This window comes from Esox lucius, chromosome 11 (genome assembly GCF_011004845.1).
Source record: "Esox lucius isolate fEsoLuc1 chromosome 11, fEsoLuc1.pri, whole genome shotgun sequence".
In the NCBI taxonomy this organism is placed as follows: domain Eukaryota; kingdom Metazoa; phylum Chordata; class Actinopteri; order Esociformes; family Esocidae; genus Esox; species Esox lucius.
In genome coordinates this window covers 31,062,980-31,085,372 of record NC_047579.1, presented here as the reverse complement: position 1 = coordinate 31,085,372, position 22,393 = coordinate 31,062,980, and the positions used below count along the sequence as shown (strand labels likewise).

Below are 22,393 nucleotides of genomic sequence, written 5' to 3'. Positions count from 1 at the left end.
GTCGTCTGTCAGGTTCCAAGTTGTGGGGTGGAAAATGGATGCTGCACTCTCAAAGGGAGAGGAACAGGATGAGGAAGATTAAGAGTTGAAGAAAGAGGTGGATGTAAAAGGAGAGGAGGCGGTAGAGGTAGAGGAGGAGGTGGAGGTAGAGGTGGATGTAAAGGGAGAGATTTATGTAGAGGAGGAGGTGGAGATAGAGGTGGATGTAGAGGGAGAGGTTTATGTAGAGGAGGAGGTGGAGGTAGAGGTGGATGTAGAGGGAGAGGTTTATGTAGAGGAGGAGGTGGAGGTAGAGGTGGATGTAAAGGGAGAGGATTATGTAGAGGAGGAGGTGGATGTAGAGGTGGATGTATATGGAAATGTTCTATGGGAGAGCACATCACTGAAGGGAACCTACATTCCCAATTCTTTGTTGTGTCGAGTGTCATTTTTGGGTGCATTCTTTTTGTAGGTTTTTGCAGGTTGCATGAAAGTGGGGTGAAATTAAAGACAATGTGTGGACAGGGTGTGTGGACAGAGTGTGTGGACAGGGTGGGTGGACAGGGTGTGTTTGATTAGCTGTCAGTCCAACCTGATCTCAGGAGACAACGTAGACTATTTTACATGAATCCATGGCTCCCGATTTCATGTGTTACTTAACATTTGGTTACATTACAATGTGTATGCCAAAACATTTAATAAATTACGAATTGCTTCAAACGTAACATATGTGACAAACATTAATAAACAGAAAATATGTTACAAAAGCTATTATATTGAAAAATATGTTACGAACGTTATGAAAACATATCATACATTACAGATTTACACAACATTTCCAAACTATGTTTCAAACCGGTGATGTTTGGCTCTGAAAGCTGTTCGTCCTATCCGCTGCTACACACAGGGAATATGGATTTTGGGGGACAAGCCTTACCAAGGTTGGTACAATATGTAATAAATACATTTTAACATTAGTTAGTTAAACGTTAGGTATCACAGCACTGGGGTTAAGGTTAGGGTTAAGATTATGGTTAAGTTTAGGGTTAAGGTTAGAAAACGTAAAAGGTTAGGCTAAGGTTTGCTTAGGTATCGCAGCACTGGTGTTACGGCATGGGTTAGAAAGAAAATCACATGTAACATATTACCACACACACACACACACACACACACACACACTGACAGTGACATAAGGAAATGTACAGAGAAAGATAGGATAAAGCATAAGAAAAATGCAGGTGGGCCAGATAAGCTGCAGTGTGACCACATAGTGAAGTCCCTAGAGTCAAAGAGCTGCTGCTACTGCTATGCACAAATATACCAAAGACACAATGAAGACGAGGACGTCACAGCACCTGGCCTAGGTCAAACACTAACACAACATAACAGCAGAGCCAAGTTAGTGAACGACTGGGAGTCTAGATCACAAGGAAAGTCAGGGCAGTGAGGGAGACTAGGTAAGAACATCATTATTGAGCCAGCTAGCTACACTGACCACAAATATAAACATTAAAACATTCAGGTGCAATGTTTCATGAGCTGAAATAAAACCGAACCTGAAATTGTTCTGTACGCACATGTCTGTACTTCTAGTCATGTGAAATGCATAGAAAAGGGTCTAATGAATTTGTGCATTTTACCTTCTTACATTTTAGTAATTTAGCAGGCTCTTATCTAGAAAGACGTACTGTACAGTACAAACATTTCAAAAGAGCATGGTGAAACAACCACACAGCTACAAAGTTAGTTTATACTGCCAGCTGGTTTAGAATGGGGTCATTTGTAGTGTTGAAGTGTATGTTATGCTTAGTTTACAACAGACCATCTGTTTATCTGTACACAGGAGGTCATGTTCATTCAAAGCGCAACAGTACTTAGCCAATGGGCTTACAGTACTGGGATGTCTATAATGTAGACTAGAGGTACGACCGTAGGTTTCTTTGAGGTTGAGTGAGACGACAACAAGTCTGTACCATCATGAACAAGACTATCAAATGCTGCAATCAATAATTGAATTACTCTCTCCCTTGATGACCGGGAAGACAATTATTATTTCAACCACTATACGAAACGGCTGATTTCTATCAGTAGCTTGGTTTCTATAGCAGGAGTTTCCCAACCAGGGGAACAAGAGTGTTCTGTTCCTTAGTGAGCATTTTAGATATTACATCTTATCTGAGCAATCAGACAAAAAAGACAGCATGTAATTGCTATGATGAAGCTAAGAGTAGCAGGCAGTATTGAGTCACTGTCACTGGTTTGTACGTGCATTTGGTGTGGGGAGGATTAGATGGGCTGGTTTTAGATCCCAGTTGTCACTGGTTTGTACGTGCATTTGGTGCTGGGGGGAGTAGATGGGCTGGTTTTAGATCCCAGTCTGTCACTGAAAGTTACATCACCATTAAAGAAAAGCGAGCCAGTTTAAGTTGCTGTCATACCCAAAACATAACACCACCCCTGCCTTATATTACAGACTAAATGGTACTGTATGTAATTTTTATTTTCTCCACATTTAACTTTTGACATCACTGTTGTACTGGTTCATCTTTCTCTCATATGTCCCCAAGACCATGTCACAGAACTCCAGAGGCTCTTGTTTTTTAGGCTTACATACCACACAGTCCAGTCTCTGTAGTTCAGCTGTTGAAGTCAAACAGTTGTCCATTCTATCAAGAACTGAAAAACACAGTGTTTCTCTTCTGAATGTATTTCACTAGCATAGAGTGGGGAGAGGAGTGGCAAAGCACATCCTGTAATTACTGGACTTAATCAAGAAAAAACAATAGCTGGCAGACATTGACATGCATTGTGAGACTGGGAGTTTAATTTAATCAGGGGTACATTTTCATGGGCCAGGACAAAATGATGCAAACCTTGTGATCTGATTAGCAAATCTCTGGTCCCATCATAGCCTAAATGAAACCCATTAACATCAGGACCCTTGAAGTACTTTAAGGATTGAGGTGGAGCTGCCCTGGATCGGACTTGTTGGTTCAGCGCATCCCACAGATTCTCAATCCGATTAAGAGATTTTAGAGGCCAGGACAAAACCTTGGTCGTGTTTCTCAAAACATTCTTAGCCAATGTGTGCAGTGTTGCAGGGTGCGTTATCCTGCTGAAGGAGGCCACAGCCACCAGAGAATACCACGGCCATGAAGAGGTGTACCTGGTCTGCAATTATGTTTAGGTAGGTGGCATATGTCAAATTGACATCCACATGAATGCCAAACAGAACATAGAGAATCATACTCCCTCCTCAGGCTTGTCGTCTTCCCACAGTGCATCCTGGTGCCATCACTTCCCAAGGAAATCATTGGCACTGACGGGTCTGAAGCTATGCAGTGTGTTGTGATACATTCCTCCCCTAACCAGCATGAACATTTTCTGTGACACTGTAGAACTTCTGTCGGTTGCTGGTTCAAGGTTTGTCCCAGCTCGGACTATTGTTGGTAGGTACTCACCACTGTTGACCAGGAGCACCCCACAAGCCTTGACATTTCTGACCCAGTTTTCTGGTGAATACAATTTGGGCCTTGTCAAAGTTACTCAGGTCTTAACATGATGACTATGAGAACATATTGTTAGCTTACCATCTAATCTACCCAGACCTTGACATGTGCCGTTGTTAGAAGATAAGTAACATTATACGCTTTGCCTGTGAGTGGTCATGTTTTGTCTCATCAGTCTATATAATTATTTCATGACTTAATGAGGTAAACCATTGTACAATACCATGAGTAAGCTCTGGCCATCATTTTCAGGTCGAAAAAAATTCTACTGGTGTGGGGCTACTGGTGTGTTATTTAAATATGACTGAGAAAAGTGCTTAATTAATTATTTTCACCAACAATGAACCATTGTTTGTTTTTAATGTTTTACTTTGACTTTTTTACTTTTACAATGATCATATGCAGATTTAATTCATCTTGAAAAAGGTTGTATTTATATATTTATTTATTCCTGACAAAATATTAATATAAACAGTCAGTAATAATGTGTGATAAGTGGCTGAAATTATTATAATTAAACCATATGTATAAAAGATCTGTTAAATTAAATGAATAGTGATTGAATTGTCTGATTATTAGACCAGTCCCTTTAAACTGTTCTAATGCAAATCAAATGTACATCTGTTTAAAACATCGTATGGTTCAACAGCCACCAGCTGCCTTATGCAAAAAGCAGTTTCTCTTCAGCTGAAACCAGGTTGGGGTCATTATACAATGAATGTGTGTGAGGAAACTCCCTGTGATCCATGTTCTACTAAACTGTTTAACTGTCTGACTGAATCAGTAGAGATGCTAAACTAGGACCCTAAAACACCCAGACGACCAGCTGGGGTTCATAGAGCGTAGTGCCATACAGCTGTGATGATTACAGAGAAGACAGTGAGCTGGCCTAGGCTGGGATGCAAGAAAAAAAGATACAACTGTTACTGTTTTTACTCCCCAATTCTGGTAATGTTTGGATTTCCCTTGTCCCTCATAAAGGGATGCATAGTTGAATATGCTTTAATACATTAAATGGGTTATGGGTCAATGTTGTTTTAGAGTTAGTAATTGATCGTTAATAGATGCTCCTAGCACACGTTGTGCTATAGTGTGTTTTAGGTACTATTGGTATACTTAGTAGGTTTTTATATGATTTGGGAGGAGCTGGAATATTCCTGTAATGTATGTTGTTAGGTTTTGTATGTAACTTTATTAGTTGATTGGAATAAATTGTAAAATCCTTGTTCATCTTCAGTTACTCTGGTGGACGGTTCCTAAACAATGTAAGAATACAGCAGTTCGTATAGTGGTCACTATCGTTAATCACGTACCCATTGAGAGTCAAGGGAGAGAGCAATTAATTGAATACTTGTAGCCGCGTATATAAGCGTTATAACTTCTATAAGTACACACACATAGTAGGTAGGTCACAGGAACCAGACGGTCATCCCGGAGTTCCAGATTCACAATCAATTTACTTCTTTACTTGACTGAAGAGAAGCGTTGAGGATTTGCGTAGGCCAAGTTACAAATTCCCTTATAATGCTGGGTTTGTGTTGGAAGGATTAGCTGCGTTTGCTAAGTACAACCTATATATTATGGTCACATATGATCACGTATTTTTACAAACTATATGGAGTCAGATAATCAATATATATATAAATTCATCATAAATGTAATTCCCTTGGAGATGTAGTGAGCTGAAAGCTTTGATGTGTTTTTTTGCATTGGCCTTAGATGCAAAGGGTTTCTAAATGGGTCACAGAGGTTCTGATTCAATTCTGTGGTCATTTTCGAGGCTTTGGGGGGGATTGTGAGAGATTGAGGGCCTATCCTGTTGTGTCCATCTATCCCTTTTGGTAAGCTTCAACTTGTAACCACTGTTACTCTTTTAGTTAGTAATCAACCTAATGTGATCTCTGCAGCTGCGTTGTGATTTATTTGCAGAGTAACAGTTATTTTCCATGTGGTGTTTCTATAATTTTGTCGACCCTCTGTAAGTGGTCAACCTGTTCAGTTAAACAATATTTGGAAGAAATATAAGTAAACATTGTTATATAACATTAAGACAAAGTCTACATTTTGTTAACATTTTCTCCAAGTACACACAGTGTCATAGTTCCTTTCTCTAACTACCATGAACCATTTAGCAAGATTTCCTTACTGTCTTCATGCATCATTCCTGCAAATAAATGTGTTAGGTTTTCAGGTCTTTTGGGTGAGTTTTAAGAGATCACTAGACTATTCTCATAGCAGTGACATACTTATATCATCAATCAATCAAATGTATTTATAAAGCCCTTTTTACATCAGCGGTTGTCACAAAGCATTGGCGGGCCATGCGTTTTACACCTTGACCTTCGGCACTATTTTCCCATAATTAAACTGCATTCTAATAACCTAACCATGACACTATTGAGCTATAGGCTATTGACAATCAACACCATGGGCAGGTTCACTTCAACCGCAGAGATGATTCACCAGAAATTCTGAAGGCCTCCCGTTTACCCAGAGACAGCAAAGGTGAAACATCTGATTGGATTAAAGCTTTAATTTATTTGAGCTGCACTAGAGAGTAGTATTGAAATTATGTTAATAGACTGATGGGAATGAAGTTTGTAAAATACATATAGTGTTAATGAGAACATGTATTGAATAATAAAAATAAATACATTAATTGATTCTGACTATCTTTAGGCCAGCAGAGAAGGCCTTGCTGGCCCTGATGGCCCACAGCTGTCACAAAGTGCTTTTACATAACACCCAGCCTAAAACCCCAAGGAGCAAGCAACAACAGTGCTGAAGCACAGTGGCTAGGAAACACTCCCTTAATGGGGCTGAAATATAGGAAGAAACCTAGAGAGGAACCAGGCTCGGAGGGGTCACAAGTTCTCTACTGGCTGTGCAAGTCAAACAGTGCAAGTTGTAAGAATTAATACATGCATATGGGCTGTGTGACGGTAATTTTATCAATCAGAACCCTTTTAGAAGGAAGTACAGAGACGAAATACTCTTGGCACAAAGTAACAGTTAATTTATTATTTGCAAATAAGAGAGACGCGTCAAACGCTTACATACATAATCATCCGAGGAGTCTCTGACTCAAAACATCATTTCAACAGTATTTATTACATAGAAAAAAGGGGTGTGGTAAGATGCTGCCATCTGTTTACACCAAAGGGCGGGCTGTCCCCCCACCTGCCATGATGTTTACTGATGTGTTTACCTAAACTTCACACAAAGGACAGCTCTCCTTCCTGCAATAAGTCACTTCTTCAATTCTAAGAGTTCTTACAGCATCTGGACAGACAATAGATGCCCCCTATGCAAATACCAGCTCCCCCACATTCCTGAGGAACAAAAGACTGACACCCTTCTTCTAGGCAGGAGGACATGGCCCAAATACCTGTTAATCCTCTGATATTATACAGACATGTGTGTCACAATTAAAGTAAAGATCTACATACCAGCCAATGGAAAGACAGACATTTCTCAAATGTACCTTAGTTCAAAATTACCATAACAGCTGTGTCCAGAGTCTATAAAACCCATTCCAGGTCAGAAGCATGAGCAGATAAAGAAAGACAGGGGGGATTGTTCAGCAGAGTGCCAGCTGGAATCGTCAGGTTTCGTCTTTATCTGCAACACAAACAGGTGGACTTTGGACAGTCTTTCGAGCCTGGTAGTCTGGAGATGTGGGCCAGGAACACATGTCCTCCTAAGCTTAAATGGAAAATTTAGAGAGCGCATTCCTTAGATTTTCCAGGACTTACAATGGAGCAGGAAAACTGACCCTCCTCCCCTGGCACATAATATAGCAGCATAAAACCTTGTCCAGTGACAATGTGGCCATTCCCGGGGAAGGCCCTGGACAGGGCTCAACAGGCAGGAAGTCAATCCACCCACATTGCCAAGCATCAACTAAAGGGACACCAACCTACCGCAACCACCCTGAATGAGGGCCGAGTATTGCCACTGTAATTTAGCAGATTAACAAGGACCATTACAATCCTTCAAACTAGTAACAAATATGATGGTGGGCAGCATAATTTAGGCTGTCAAATCAATTCAGTGTGCCAGAGACATAAAGGGAGAACTTGTCGATTGTCCTTTTCATTTCAAATTACGTATTTTTGCAAACTAAAGTGGGCAATGCAAAATGTTTATTTTGGGGACATTTACCAAATACTTTTGATGTGTGCTTGGTGTTATTGTAATGCTGGACGATCCACTTGCAGACAACTTGAATATGCATGTACTTGATAGAGAATAATTACATTTTAATGACTGTGCTTTTGAATATGCATTTACATCTAACTGATATATTTCAATATTGGTATTGTTTCCTGTCATGTGTTTATAATGTTATCTAGTATTTTCTTTGAAGTACTTTAACCGAAAGGAATGGCGATCATGATACTGTGTTAAAATGTATGCATATTGTCAATTTTAAATGTAAACTTGGAGTACAAAGTGGTTAATTATATTGAAATTAAAAAGGTGCTATATGCTACTTGACAGTGACTAAAGTAAAAACTTTGGTGCATTTACTCAACTTTTATCATTTTATTTTGACACAATGGCAGTTGTATGACTCTGTGAATAAAGGTCCTTATTAGATTAAGATGATCGACTCTAACCAGTGGTTTCTTTACTTTAATTTACAATGTATTTAATAGAAAATTTGGTAAATACAATGTACAGTTGTTTGTAAAAGATAATTATTGTCGTTTCACAGTAATTAAAGTAATCCAGTAAGGCCTAGACTGGTGGTTATGTTGTTTTGCTCCCCGTTTTGACAACGATAATCAGTTGAACTCACTATAACAAGGAGATTCTCTTGAAAATAATGTGTTTAAGGTTAATTCCATGATGTGTTGACATATAAATATAAACATAAATATACATATATTTCATTATTTTAACACAATATTCAGTGTTTAAATATATGACATTCATTATGCATGATGTATAAAATATCATTGTATTATGATGTTGAGAGAAGTGCAAGTTATATATTTCATGAACGTATTCAAGGCACATACATGTATATATATATATATATATATATATATATATATATATATATATATACAGCTCCAGAAAAATACCACTGCACCTTTTTACTAAATACAGAATCAAGATATTTTTGTTTGTGTCCTTTCTTTAGAATGTATTTATGACTAATTGGGATTTGGGTAAGGATTTTATGAGTTTATTTAAATATTTTACACAAAAATAATCACCATCCCTGTAGGGTTTAATTACTTTCATGCAGTACTGTAGCTATCCATGATCAGCAAAATAACTAAATACTAGCTTGCTAGTATCTTAACCAAGATGAAGGGATGAGTTTAGGCAGAAAATAAAACCCTCATAGCGTTTTATAATAATGCTATGAATATGTTCATAAAATTACTTAAATGTGATTTATAAAGCCATTATCTAGCAATGCTTATTCCACCCTTTATAAAGCACATGTTCGTGTCATATTTGATTAAATGGTTTAGGTCGCATTAGACATTGATACTTATGTCACCTAGTTATATTATTACTACAAAAACAGACCTATATACCAATTATTTCAGTCTCCATAACATGGACTACTTATTCAATATCTATTAGTAAGAAGTCAACAGTAAGAAGAGTGGTGATGAAGGATGTCCAGATGTCACCTTGTACAAACAAGGGTATAGTAATTGGGGGGGAACATGTGATCAATACTGTTAATCCACCTCTTGTAGGGAACTCTACTAGCTCTGCACAGTAACACTAGTGATGGCGAGGTGAGGCTTTGTAAAGTGCTGAGACTTTCCAGCTAATTGTATTGCACATTACTCGAGGCCTTATGCAATGCAGTGCACACTAGTGACACCTGCTGGTAAGAATAATTTACTGAACCCAAAACATTATAGTTCACATCCAACCTGATGTAGTGCTAAAACGTAGAGCTGAAACATTAAAGTTTTGTCCATCCCTAATATTTTTACAAATAGGTTTTCTCATTATTTTCACTTAACAGTATAATCAAAACCTAGAAAAAAGTTATTGTTACCGTGTGGTTCCACAGTGAGCAAGGCCTTGTATGTCATGGATCATGTGCTTCTCTTGAAACAATACAAGCCTCTGTATCAATCATGACATCACTAACTAACACCACTCCACAACCCTGAGTGGAAAACCAATGAAAGGCCTCCTCTTACTGCTTAGGTGTGTAGTGATTCCCTGGCAATGTACAGTCAATGCTTACTTATCCTTTTTTGAATTTAAATATTGTTTAGGATATTCTTACAGGGTGTTTTATGAAATAAGACAGGTAGCCAATGCTTTGTATTATTCACAGTAATGGATGTTTTAAGAAGTAATGTATATGTAATCATGGGATTGATGTTGACTGAGACATGAACACAATTGTCTTATTAACTCTCACAGTAAGAGATCTGCCTGATCAGTTTTAATGCAGTGCTGCAGCCTCCTGTGTCACTGTGTTTCTGGCACAGTAATAAACAGCAGAGTCTTCAGTCTTCAGGCTGTTAATCTGGAGATACACCTGCTGCTTGCTGTTGTCTTTGGAGATGGTGAACTGACCCTGAAAAGACTGGGAGTAGTAGATGTCTGCACCACTTGGAGCAGAAATGTAAGCAACAAATTAAAGCCCTTTTCCTGAAGCCTGTTTTATCCAGCTGATGTCAGCGTTATCATTTGATATTCCAGCATATGTACAAGATAGTGTGTGGAAATCTCCAGGCCTTTTAACAACCGGTTCAAACTCAATCAGTGTCTGACCGTTAATTCCTGTCAAAATAGAAAGTAAAGGTGTAAATTCCTACAGCTTCTCCAGATTAATTTAGATTTCATTGAAAATAATAAACATGTCACCTGTCAGGCATATTATCAGTAGCAGTAATTCAATAACAAACTGCATGTTGAATGAAGGTGATAGTTCTTCAGTCTATTCAGGTCTTCAGACACTCTGCATCAGTCTGCAGTGAGGTAAGTAGTGATGGAAGAGGTTCATTTTGCATTGACTCCTCCTTACAGGGTGGGAAGATCACAGAGAGATGACAGCCCAATCTCAATATCCACACTCACAGACTCACACACTTTGAAGTGCATTTTCGTTTAGTCTGCGAGGGCTTAGGCCTGTCCCACTGTCAAATTGTCAAGTGTGCTTTGACTCTTTCATAGATATTTAGAATCCTTTATGCACCCTTTCAAAAGTCCGCATTTCTGTAGACTTTGCCTGAGGGAATTGCACATAGTTCATAGCGTTGATGTGAAACACAGGGGTTACCAGGGGAAGCAAGATAAAAATCCTGGCCAACCCGCCTCATAAGAGAAGGAAGAAGAAGAACGGTGGACTACACTAGGCCTACAGTACCTTAACAAGGATTTGAGATGGCAAATAGAAGACATGAAATCAGAGGAATACCATTAACTTATTATACACCTAGTTTACTAAACTATTTATTTTAGTTTTTGCTTAACAATGCTGTTTTGTCCAAAAAGTGTACATTGATTATTGACAAATATAGATGATAATTGACAAATACCTTTCGTTCACTCTGTAGGGCAAGGGCCTACAGAGCCTACAGAGCCTACAGAGTGGTATAAATCTGCTATAAATTAGGCAGTTGGTCAATCACTTACCAGGTGACATCAGTTAAGTCTGTGACGGTTCAGGGCGTAGGGTTTAGGGGGGACATTGGGATTGGGCCGACATCTCTAATTCAAAGCCCTTTAACATAGACTGCCCACTGAAGGCTGAAATGAAGACTGAAATTGAGATACAGTGGGTGTAGATAGTCACCAGCCCCTTAAAAAAGGGCCTTCCAGCCTGAAATGAAAAAACAAAATTAGACTTTTTCCACAATATCCAAGAGAGAGAGAAAAAAATCTAAAACAGTGAAATTATATTAAAATCAAAACAGTAAAATACCTGATTTGGATAAGTGAACACCCCTCAGTTAATACTTGGTGGGATCCCCTTTTGCTTGAATTACAGCCATGAGTGTCTTAAAAAAATCTCCACTAACTGCACACCTAGACTGTACAAAATGTATTATGTAGATGGTATTTTATGCCCTGTTATTGGAAAAGCACAGGATTCCGCATCTAATTGGAGTCCCCCACCAAATATACCTGACCTGGCTCTTGTAGAGCTGTTGTCCTGTATGTTCTCATTCCAACCCCATGAGAGATTATTGGCATGAGTAACTTAACTTGATGCATAAGTGCTGACTAACTTTGAACAAAGGACAATAGATAGTACGTGATGCCCGTTACTGATGGGCCCCACACATTAATGCTTCCTTGGCTAACCCATCTCCCCCAGTTCCTTCTTCCACTCTTAACCATCTAACCTCTCCTGTTATACAAACCCTCCTGAGCACATTCTAGGCGACACACCATTTATCACAAAACGTATTTTATCTTAAAAACAACAACCTGCTCCCTGGATCCCCTTCCTGTCACTCTCATTAAGGCCTGCCTTCCTGCTCCCTGGATCCCCTTCCTGACACTCTCATTAAGGCCTGCCTTCCTGCTCTCTGGATCCCCTTCCTGACACTCTCATTAAGGCCTGCCTTCCTGCTCACTGGATCCCCTTCCTGACACTCTCATTAAGGCCTGCCTTCCTGCTCTCTACCATGGCATCGTATCCCTCCAGCTTTAAACATGCTGTTGTCACACCCATCTTACAGAAACCTGGCCTGGACACTACCAATTTCAATAACTTCCGCCCCATCTCCAACCCTTCCTTCCTTGTGGAATCCCTGGAAAGGACTGATGCTACCTAACTTCAATGCCACCTCCTCAATAACTGTCTGTTTGAGTCTTTTCAATCTGGCTTCGACCACTTCACAGTACTAAAACTGCCCTCCTCAAAGTTGTTAATGACATTCTTGTTTCTGCTGATGCTGGCAGAAACAAGAATGACTCTGCTGTAGTCACACAGGCTGTCCCCCAGGGTTCCGTTCTTGGGCCCCTGCTCTTTATCATCTACATCCATATCCTTGGTCAGATCCTCTGTCACCTCAAACTGGACTTCCAGTGCTATGCCGATGACACTCAGATCTACCTCAGCACTAAATCCCTCACCAACCCTCCTCTGTCTCATTCTGAAACTTGCCTGGCAACAATAAAAACCTTGCTGCAGCAGAACATCCTCAAGCTTAACGGTGAAAAACCTGAACTTCTACTGCTTGGTACAAAAACTAACCAAAGCCGGCACCGTCCCCCTCACTATTGATGACTCTGTTGTATCTCCATCCCCTCATGCACACAACCTTGTGTCATACTGGACTCCTCACTCAGCTTCCAACAACACATAAGACAGACTGTCAAATCCTCATTCTTCCACCTTCGCAATATTGACAAATTACAGTCTTCCCTGTCCCACTCTGCCGCTGAAACCCTAATACATGCATTAATTTCTGCCCATCTTGACTATTGCAATTCTCTCCTATCTGGCATTAACACTTCATCTCTCCATAAACTACAACTAGTTCAACATTCAGCTGCACGACTTCTCACCCACACCAAATCCTGGCAGCACATCATCCCCACCCTACAAGAACTCCACTGGCTCCCAATCTCTAAACGCATTGACTTCAAAATTCTTCTTCTCACGTATAAAACCCTACACCAACTTGCTCCACCCTATCTCTGGGACCTTATTCCCCAATACCATTCCTCCAGTTCACTGCACTCTGCCACTGCTGGCCTCTTTATCATCCCTCGATCCAAGCTGCAGAGATTTGGAGACAGGGCTTTTTCACAGGCTGCTCCAAGATTTTGGAATGCCCTTCTACAATTCATCTGTGACTCCAAATCTGTTGCAATCTTCATCCACCACCTCAAGTCATCTGTTCTAACCAGCCTAGCCCCAGCCCCAGCCCTATGTTGTTTGACCCACCCCTCCCTTTTTGTTCTTGTTTTGTTAGCTACCGTTTGTCTCATTGCTCAATCCATAGTTGTATTGTATTGTAAAGCATCTTTGGGTTTTGAAAAGCGCTATATAAATGTAATGTATTATTATTATTATCCTATCCATACATCCTGTCCATACCTCCTGATAGGAGTTGTCCATGTGACTGTCATAGGCTCTGTGAAAAGGCCCATGGACCATAGGTTGGAACATACCATACAAGGGTATTTTGTAGGATAAACCTTTCTTATTGGTGGATAATGTAAGATGGAATATATTGGACAACATCTTGGATTCATGCAAATAAAACATTTTCTCCCCTGACTTCCAGTTGAATAAATTTTGTTCATTGATCAAAAGTGGACAGAATCCAACACCCAGTTGTTCTAAATGGATATACATTAGGCAGCCCTGGTATAAAATCTCAGTAGCACAATTGTGATAATATATATGTTTAATTAAATGAAGAGTAATATAAAAAATGTAAAAAACACATTCACAGAGCTCTTGCTATACTGAAAAAAATTTATATAGTGAGGAAAAAATATATTTGATCCCCAGGCTGATTTTATACGTTTGCCCACTGACAATGAAGTTATCAGTCTATAATTTTAATGGTAAGTTTATTTGAACAGTGAGTAACAGATAAACAACAAAAAAGCCCAGAAGAACGAATGTCAAAAATGTTATGAATTGATTTGCATTTTAATGAGTGAAATAAGTATTCGACCCCTCTGCAAAACATTAGTACTTGGTGGCAAAACCAAGTACTTAGTTGGCCACCAGGTTTGCACCCAACTCAGGAGGGATTTTTTCCCACTCTGCTTTGCTGATCTTCTCCATGTAATTAATAAGGTTTCATGGCTGACGTCTGGCAACTCGAACCTTCAGATCCCTCCACAGATTTTCTATGGGATTAAGGTCTGGAGACTGGGTAGGCCACCCCAGGACCTTAATGTGCTTCTTCTTGAGCCACTCCTTTGTTGCCATGTGTTTTGGGTAAGTGTCATGCTAGAATATCCATCCACGACCCATTGTCAATGCCCTGGCTGAGGGAAGGAGGTTCTCACCCAAGATTTGACGATACATGGCCCCGTCCATCGTCCCTTTGTCCTCTCCAGAAAAACACCCCCAAAGGATAATGTTTTCACCTCCATGATTGACGGTGGGGATGGTGTTCTTGGGGTCATAGGCAGCATTCCTCCTCCTCCAAACACGGCGAGTTGAGTTCCACAGCACTTTCACCCAGTTCGCCTCTGAATCATTCAGATGTTCATTGGCAAACTTCAGATGGGCCTGTACATGTGCTTTCTTGAGCAGGGGGACCTTACGGGCGCTGTAGGATTTCAGTCCTTAACGGCGTAGTGTGTTACCAATTGTTTTCTTAGTGAATATGGTCCCAGCTGCCTTGAGATCATTGGCAAGATCCTCCCATGTAGTTCTGGGCTGATTCCTCACTGTTCTCATCATCATTGCAACTCAACGAGGTGAGATCTTGCATGGGGCCCCTGACAAAGGGAGATTGACAGTTATTTTGTGTTTCTTCCATTTGTGAATAATCGTACCAACTGTTGTCACCTTCTGACCAAGCTGCTTGGCGATGGTCTTCTAGCCCCTTCCAGCTTTGTGTAGGTCTACAATCTTATCTCTGACATCCTTGGACAGCTCTTTGGTGTTGGCCACGGTAGAGAGTTTGGAATCTGATTGATGGATTGCTTCTGTGGACAGGTGTCTTTTATACCGGTAGCAAACTGAGAATAGGAGCACTCCCTTTAAGAGTGTGCTCCTAACCTCATTTAATTACCTGTATAAAATACACCTGGGAGCCAGAAATCTTTCTGATTGAGAGGGGATCAAATACGTACTTCCATCATTAAAATGCAAATCAATATCTAACATTTTTGACGTGTTTTGACATTTTTGACAAGTAATGACGTACTGCCTCCCGAAATATGATTTGACAAAAAACGAATACTAATGTGTAGATCTGATATTTTTGTTTAGCAAATCTATCACTAACTCAGAGGTCTCCAATCCCATAAATAACATTTCCCGTCAGGATATGGAGGTGGGGTTCTCATTTGATCTAAGAATGTAATACTCTGTCAGTTTCTTTGTCTAAACTGTTTGAGCTTTTGCCTCTAAAAATCTCTGAACACCTGTAAACTCTGACCCCTTACCTGTCCTCAGACAGACATTATGTTATTCTGGGATGTGAATTGGGACATGCTCAAAACCTGTTGTTATGGAACATTTTGACTAAGGTGCATTTGAGAAATGTCTGTCTTTCCATTGGCTGGTATGTAAACCTTTACTTTGATTGTGACACACATGTCTGTATTATATCAGAGGATTATTAGGTATTTGGGCCATTTCCTCCTGCCTAGACAAAGAAGGGTGTCAGTCTTTTGATCCTCAGGAATGTGGTCCTTGGGGGGATCTTTAGGTAAACACAACAGTAAACATTATGGCAGGAAGGATAAAGTGGGGGGACAGCCCGCCCTTTGGGTAAAACCTATGTGACACAAGACAGATGGTTAACAACTTACCACATGCCTTTTTGTATGTGATATATACTGTTGAATGAGATATATAGAGTTAGAGTTAGAGTTAGAATGTGCCAAGAGAACTTTGTCTCTGTTTCTTACTCCTTTAAGAGTGTCGATACATGGAATAACCATCACACTCTACAATGGCAAGATGTCAATGGCAAGATGCCTTCAAGATGTAAAATAAAATGATGAAACCATAATATTCAAAGAATGAACCACCAGCACGAACCAGTAGATGAAAGAAATACCTGGATGGATGTGCAGTGTTTGGCCACTTTGTTGGCATCTTCACATTTATGCTCCTGAGAGAAACAAAAAAGAGAGGAAGTAATACTATATTGGCTAGACTGATGTTGTCAGGGGACTTGTTGGTTTTTGTACAGTTCCTTCACCAACTACCAGAACAGTGTCTGTCGAGCACAATAATTATAATAACTGTGTACTTGTGGGGACGTCTTCAGTCAGGGTGAACTGGCCTTTCAGTGAATCTGCGTAGATAGGTTCTTTGCCTGAGCCAGTGTCCATTCTACCAATCCACAGTAGCTTGTCATTTGAAACCCAGAGGTTTTACATGACAGTTTAACAGGGTTTCCAGGTTTTATCACTTGAGAAGGAGACTGATCCAGTCTGATGTCACAACAAACACCTACAAAATAAATACATTTAACACTCTGCTGAAGATGCTGTATTTATACCGGTATTATGATTAACCACTCAGTTATTAAGCCACCAGGTAATTTTTTACTTACTGTGTATGAAAATCACCATGACAACTAAACTCCAGTGACTTATCAGTTCCATGCTTTAGTGATAGTGAGTGCAGGACTTTCTGTAATGTCAGTCCAGCAGCCTAATGAGAAGGTCAGAGCTGAGTGTCTGTATATAAAATAATGACAGAGAGGGATGCTTTGCATAGACTGCCCTCTAGGGGCATAAATAGAGAACCATTGGGAGACATTCTTTACTATGCTAGTCTCTCTTTCTTATATTTTAGTTATGAAATATCTTTACTTTATTCAATAGGTTTTGAATGACTATTTTTGATTGTTTTAATTGCTTATAATATGATGTGCAACTAACCTTTTGTCATTCTGATAAGACTATGTTCACTACATGCAAAATATTCAGTGGCAATACACTTCATTGCATTTACATAGTTTATTGGACATTCCTTGCCATAGTGCCTCTCAGTAGAGAGAGTGTACATTCATCCATAACAAAACAAATGTCAGCTATGCATTAAGGCCACCTGTAACAAAGAATAAAAAAGGGTTCTGACTGAACCAATACAATAAGAGAGCTTACTGCCTGTTAACTAATAGTCCGTATGTGGTGTTATTTGGTGGAAATGTGTTTTGCTGTATTACTTGGGGTGTAAGACTATGTATGTAAAAGGTATGCTGCATTATTGGGTACTTTTGTCAAGCTTTCATAAATCGATTGGTTGTCTAATGATTGCTCTCTTTCAATTGCACCTTTGAGAAAGATATGTTGTCGTCTGCTCTATTACTTAGATGTGTGAAAAACGATGTACATTTTTCCTCTGTTCTAAAAGTGATGTGTTTATAAATCAAAATCAGCACAGGACACAGCTAGGATTAAAAAAAAAATACAATAATTGATCCGTTTCATTTTAAACTGTTCATGAACCAAACTGTTGCTTTTTTACACTATGCTTTTTGGACACTTTATGGAACATTACTTCCCCGAGAGACTCACAAGAAACAACTAGTAGCAGAACCAGCAGAGATGCAAAGATCATGGTTTATGTTGAAGTTGATCTGGTGGGAGCTGCCCTTCTGTACTATAACTCAGACAGACAAACAGTCCACTATTCATATGGGGGGGGGGGGGGGGGGGTGTTATGCTCCTTTGCATTTGGAGGTGGTATAAATTCAGAGATGATTTGAGCTGATTGTGAACTTTGGATTTTTAATCCCTCACAAAGTATTTGCCTATATTATAAACATTATCATAAAACCCTTATATTGGAACATGTTATTTTATTTAGGCAAATCTAAAGGAGCTGTCGTTGGTCTATTAGTGATTTTAGATAACATTTGGTACTTTCATCTGGTATCTTTAATTATATTTCCGAATACGTTTTAACGACCTACATTAGTATGAGATCTAATATGCAGATGAACTCAAATATAGCTAATATGCATACTGAATGCATATATCTTAAATGTCAAATGATACCAAAAACTATTTAACAATATAAATGCAACTAAACATACAGTATATGCATGAACAATTTTTTATGTAAGTTTCAAATATCTTGAACGTCCACGTCCTGAATAGTTGTGAGTGACTTGCAATGTACCTGAATGCTCAAATGTTTATAAAACAGGCAGTTGGCTGTGTGGTTATCATTTTAAATTTGATTATTAAATGCTTAGTAATGGACACTTGTAAAATGATTTATATAAGACTGATTATGTTGGCATTAAAGCTAACTGATGGAAATGTACTATACAGACCCGTGTTTAGCAATTAACTGTCTGAGCTGATCGAGCAAAAACACCTGCTCAAGTGCAACGTTTTGACCTCTGAGAAGCAACGCTTCAGGGAAACATGGAACCACTCAGTCAACCAGGGCAGCAAAGATAGTTTTTACAAACAACAACTTGCTGCCTGTACAGTAGTTCTGACACATAAAACTTGACACTATAAAGTCTATGGAAAATAAATAATGATCCTGTCAGCTACCTATAACACAATATTCCACAGAGTGATTGACACAACCGAATGAAAGGCTGCATAGCTACACATGACATACCCCACAGACCTAAAAACACCAAGTGAGAATATCTCCTAATGAAGACCTAAATGATCAGTAAAAGGGAGTTCATTTAGGTCTTTATTAAGAATGTCCCAAGAACTGAAAAACACAGAGTTCCACGTCTGAATGTATTTTACTAGCATAGAGTGGGGAGAGGAGTGGCCAAGCACATCCTGTAATTACTGGACTTAATCAAGAATAAACAATAGACATTGACATGAATTGTGAGACTGGGAGTTTATTTTTAACAGGCCTACATTTTCATGGGCCAGGACAACATGATGCAAACCTTGTGAGCTGATTAGCAAAACTCTGATCCCATCATAGCCTAAATTAAACCCTTCTACAACACATTAATCACATCATACCACAAACATCTGAAGTAGTACTTGTAAACAAGCCATCTGATGTTCAAGAGCAAATCCTAATGTAACATCATATTACTGGCAGATTCACTAGGTTTGTTGGAGATTCTGCAGATTAGTTCAGAGATCTGGAAAAAAAAGTATACATCGGAGCATGTTTTTCAGGTAGTTCATTCCAAATACCCTTGACAATTTTTGAAGACGAATTTTGTCAGATGGGAACTAGTTATCACTTATATTTGCAGAGTACACAACACAGCAGAGTACACAACACAGAGTACATGTTACGCTCTTAATTCTCAAATGCCTTACACAACCCTTGTTAGCCTATGGGGATTTCGGCCGGATTTCACTACTTGGACATTTTGGGTCCTAGATTCATTTCTGTAACAGATACAACCTATTATGATGTATCCTGGTAATAACAACTCCTCTGACAGACTTCTGGGTCACTATTTAAAAAAAACTCATCTGTTTGAAAGGCAAAAAAAAAAAATCTGAAAAAATTTCTGCTATTCAGCATCAATAATTTTTTTTTAAAGCAGTATGAGGTTTTGTGTCAATGGTATTTCCTCATACTTTCATGCCTTTAATAACAAATTACACTGTAATTGGGTTGAAAATAATGAAATAATGAAATAATAGAAGGTAAAAAATATAGGCACCCCCAAAAAATGTGACTGTAAAATGAAAGATTATAACCCTATCTAACAGTTTTTTGGCTGTAATTACACAAAACGCACTAGATCGCTAGTTACATTTGGACTTATATATTTTATAAACTCAGAAAAATTACCAACTTCTTCCCAAAAACTCAAGAACACCCCCATACTATGTGGACTAAATATTTATTTTTATATCATATTTGTAATAATACAAACGATGTATTATGGTTCAAAACATCATATATAGTGATGTACACCCTTGCATTCTCTATTCTTGTCTACACATTAGGCTTTCTAAGATGAATGGTCAATGTCGTTGCCTGGTGAAAAGTTCTCATAGCAACACAAACTATACAACTATACAACCCATATTATACACGGACAACCCAAATTATACACGGAACGCTTCACGAAAGTGGCTACAAATAATATACCATTGGAATCGGACGATTATGGTGAATCTATTTTTCGAAATATTTATGCAAATGAGCACTGTCCGCAGTTCCGTGGATGTCGACTTACAAGCGGTATTACACAAAGAATTTTCACATCTTAGAGTAATATACTTAACCTTGTAAAGCCTGACACATCAAATAATAGCCTGAAAATTCTGATCTTTTTATATGGAAGTGTGTAATTAAAAAAAATATATACATAAATGCAAATTAAAAAAAAAATCATATTTGATTTATCAGGCATTTATAGCAATTTATTGATCAAAACAATTTTTATTTTAGAAAACCAAATAGACATTGTTTATTGAATTTCACCTCTTCTGTCACACCTCTACTTCTGCACTAGTCTGGTCGACACTTTCATCTCAGAATTCTTACTTATCACTACCATCTGAGTTTCCCTCAGAAAGCATTGCATCAGGAGTCCATTTATCATCATTCTCATCTGCCCCATGTCACTTGAATTGCCACCCACAGTCATGCTGATGACATTTTGAATACTTTACTTCTTTGGCCAAAAATACATTGCATAGTCATAAAATTATAATATCATCAAAAAGTTGATTTATTTCAGTAATTCCATTCAAAAAGTGAAACTTGTATATTATATTCATTCATTACACACAGACTGATATATTTTGTGTTTATTTATTTTAATTGTGATGATTATAACTGACAACTAATGAAAATCCCAAATTCAGTATCTCAGAAAATAAGAATATTACTTAAGACTAATAAAAAAAAAATATTTTTAGAAATGTTGACCAACTGAAAAGTATGAGCATGTACAGCACACAATACTTAGTTGGGGCTCCTTTTACCTGAATTACTGCAGCAATGCGGCGTGGCATGGAGTCGATCAGTCTGTGGCATTGCTCAGGTGTTATGAGAGCCCAGGTTACTCTGATAGTGGCCTTCAGCTCTTCTGCATTGTTGGGTCTGGCGTATTGCATCTTCCTCTTCACAATACCCCATAGATTTTTAATAGGGTTAAGCTCAGGCGAGTTTGCTGGCCAATTAAGAACAGGGATACCATGGTCCTTAAACCAGGTACTGGTAGCTTTGGCACTGTGTGCAGGTGCCAAGTCCTGTTGGAAAATGAAATCTGCATCTCCATAAAGTTGGTCAGCAGCAGGAAGCATGAAGTGCTCTAAAACTTCCTGGTAGAGGGCTGCATTGACCTTGGACCTCAGAAAACAAAGTGGACCAACACCAGCAGATGACATGGCAGCCCAAACCATCACTGACCGTGGAAACTTTACACTGGACTTCAAGCAACGTGGATTCTGTGCTTCTCCTCTCTTCCTCCAAACTCTGGGACCTTGATTTCCAAAGGAAATGCAAAATTTACTTTCATCAGAGAACATAACTCAGCAGCAGTCCAGTCCTTTTTGTCTTTAACCCAGGCGAGACGCTTCTGACGCTGTGTCTTGTTCAAGAGTGGCTTGACACAAAAAATGCGACAGCTGAAACCCATGTCTTGCATATGTCTGTGCGTGGTGGTTCTTGAAGCACTGAATCCAGCTGCAGTCCACTATTTGTGAATCTCCCCCACATTTTTGAATGGGTTTTGTTTCACATTCCTCACCAGGGTGCGGTTATCCCTATTGCTTGTACACTTTTTTCAACCACATCTTTTCCTTCCCCTTCGCCTCTCTATTAATGTGCTTGGACACAGAGCTCTGTGAACAACCAGCCTCTTTAGTTATGACCTGTTGTGTCTTGCCCTCCTTGTGCAAGATGTCAATGGTCGTCTTTTGGACAGCTGTCAAGTCAGCAGTCTTCCCCATGATTGTGTTGCCTACAGAACTAGACTGAGAGACCATTTAAAGGCCTTTGCAGGTGTTTTGGGTTAATTAGCTGATAAGAGTGTGGCACCAGGTGTCTTCAATATTGAACCTTTTCACAATATTCAAATTTTCTGAGATATTGAATTTGGGGTTTTCATTAGTTGTCAGTAATAATCATCAACATTAAAAGAAATGAACACTTGAAATATATCAGTCTGTGTGGAATGAATGTATAAATTCTACAAGTTTCACTTTTTGAATGGAATTACTGAAATAAATAAATTTTTTGATGATATTCAAATTTTATGACCAGCACCTGTACTCTGAATTTCATTGCGTACTCTGAATTTCTTCTCTGAATTTGTCAATATAACATACAGATT

The 22,393-nt window shown here is 39.0% G+C and overlaps 1 protein-coding gene and 1 long non-coding RNA gene across 10 annotated transcripts in view; one reads left to right on the top strand and one right to left on the bottom strand.

The window, feature by feature from the left end:
* LOC105008122 overlaps positions 1-22,393 on the bottom strand; it is a 493,667-nt gene that overhangs the window by 116,264 nt on the left and 355,010 nt on the right. The window lies entirely within an intron of this gene.
* The window catches only part of LOC114840416, a 415,324-nt gene that overhangs the window by 97,537 nt on the left and 295,394 nt on the right, over positions 1-22,393 (top strand). The gene's annotated exons all lie outside the window — the stretch shown is intronic.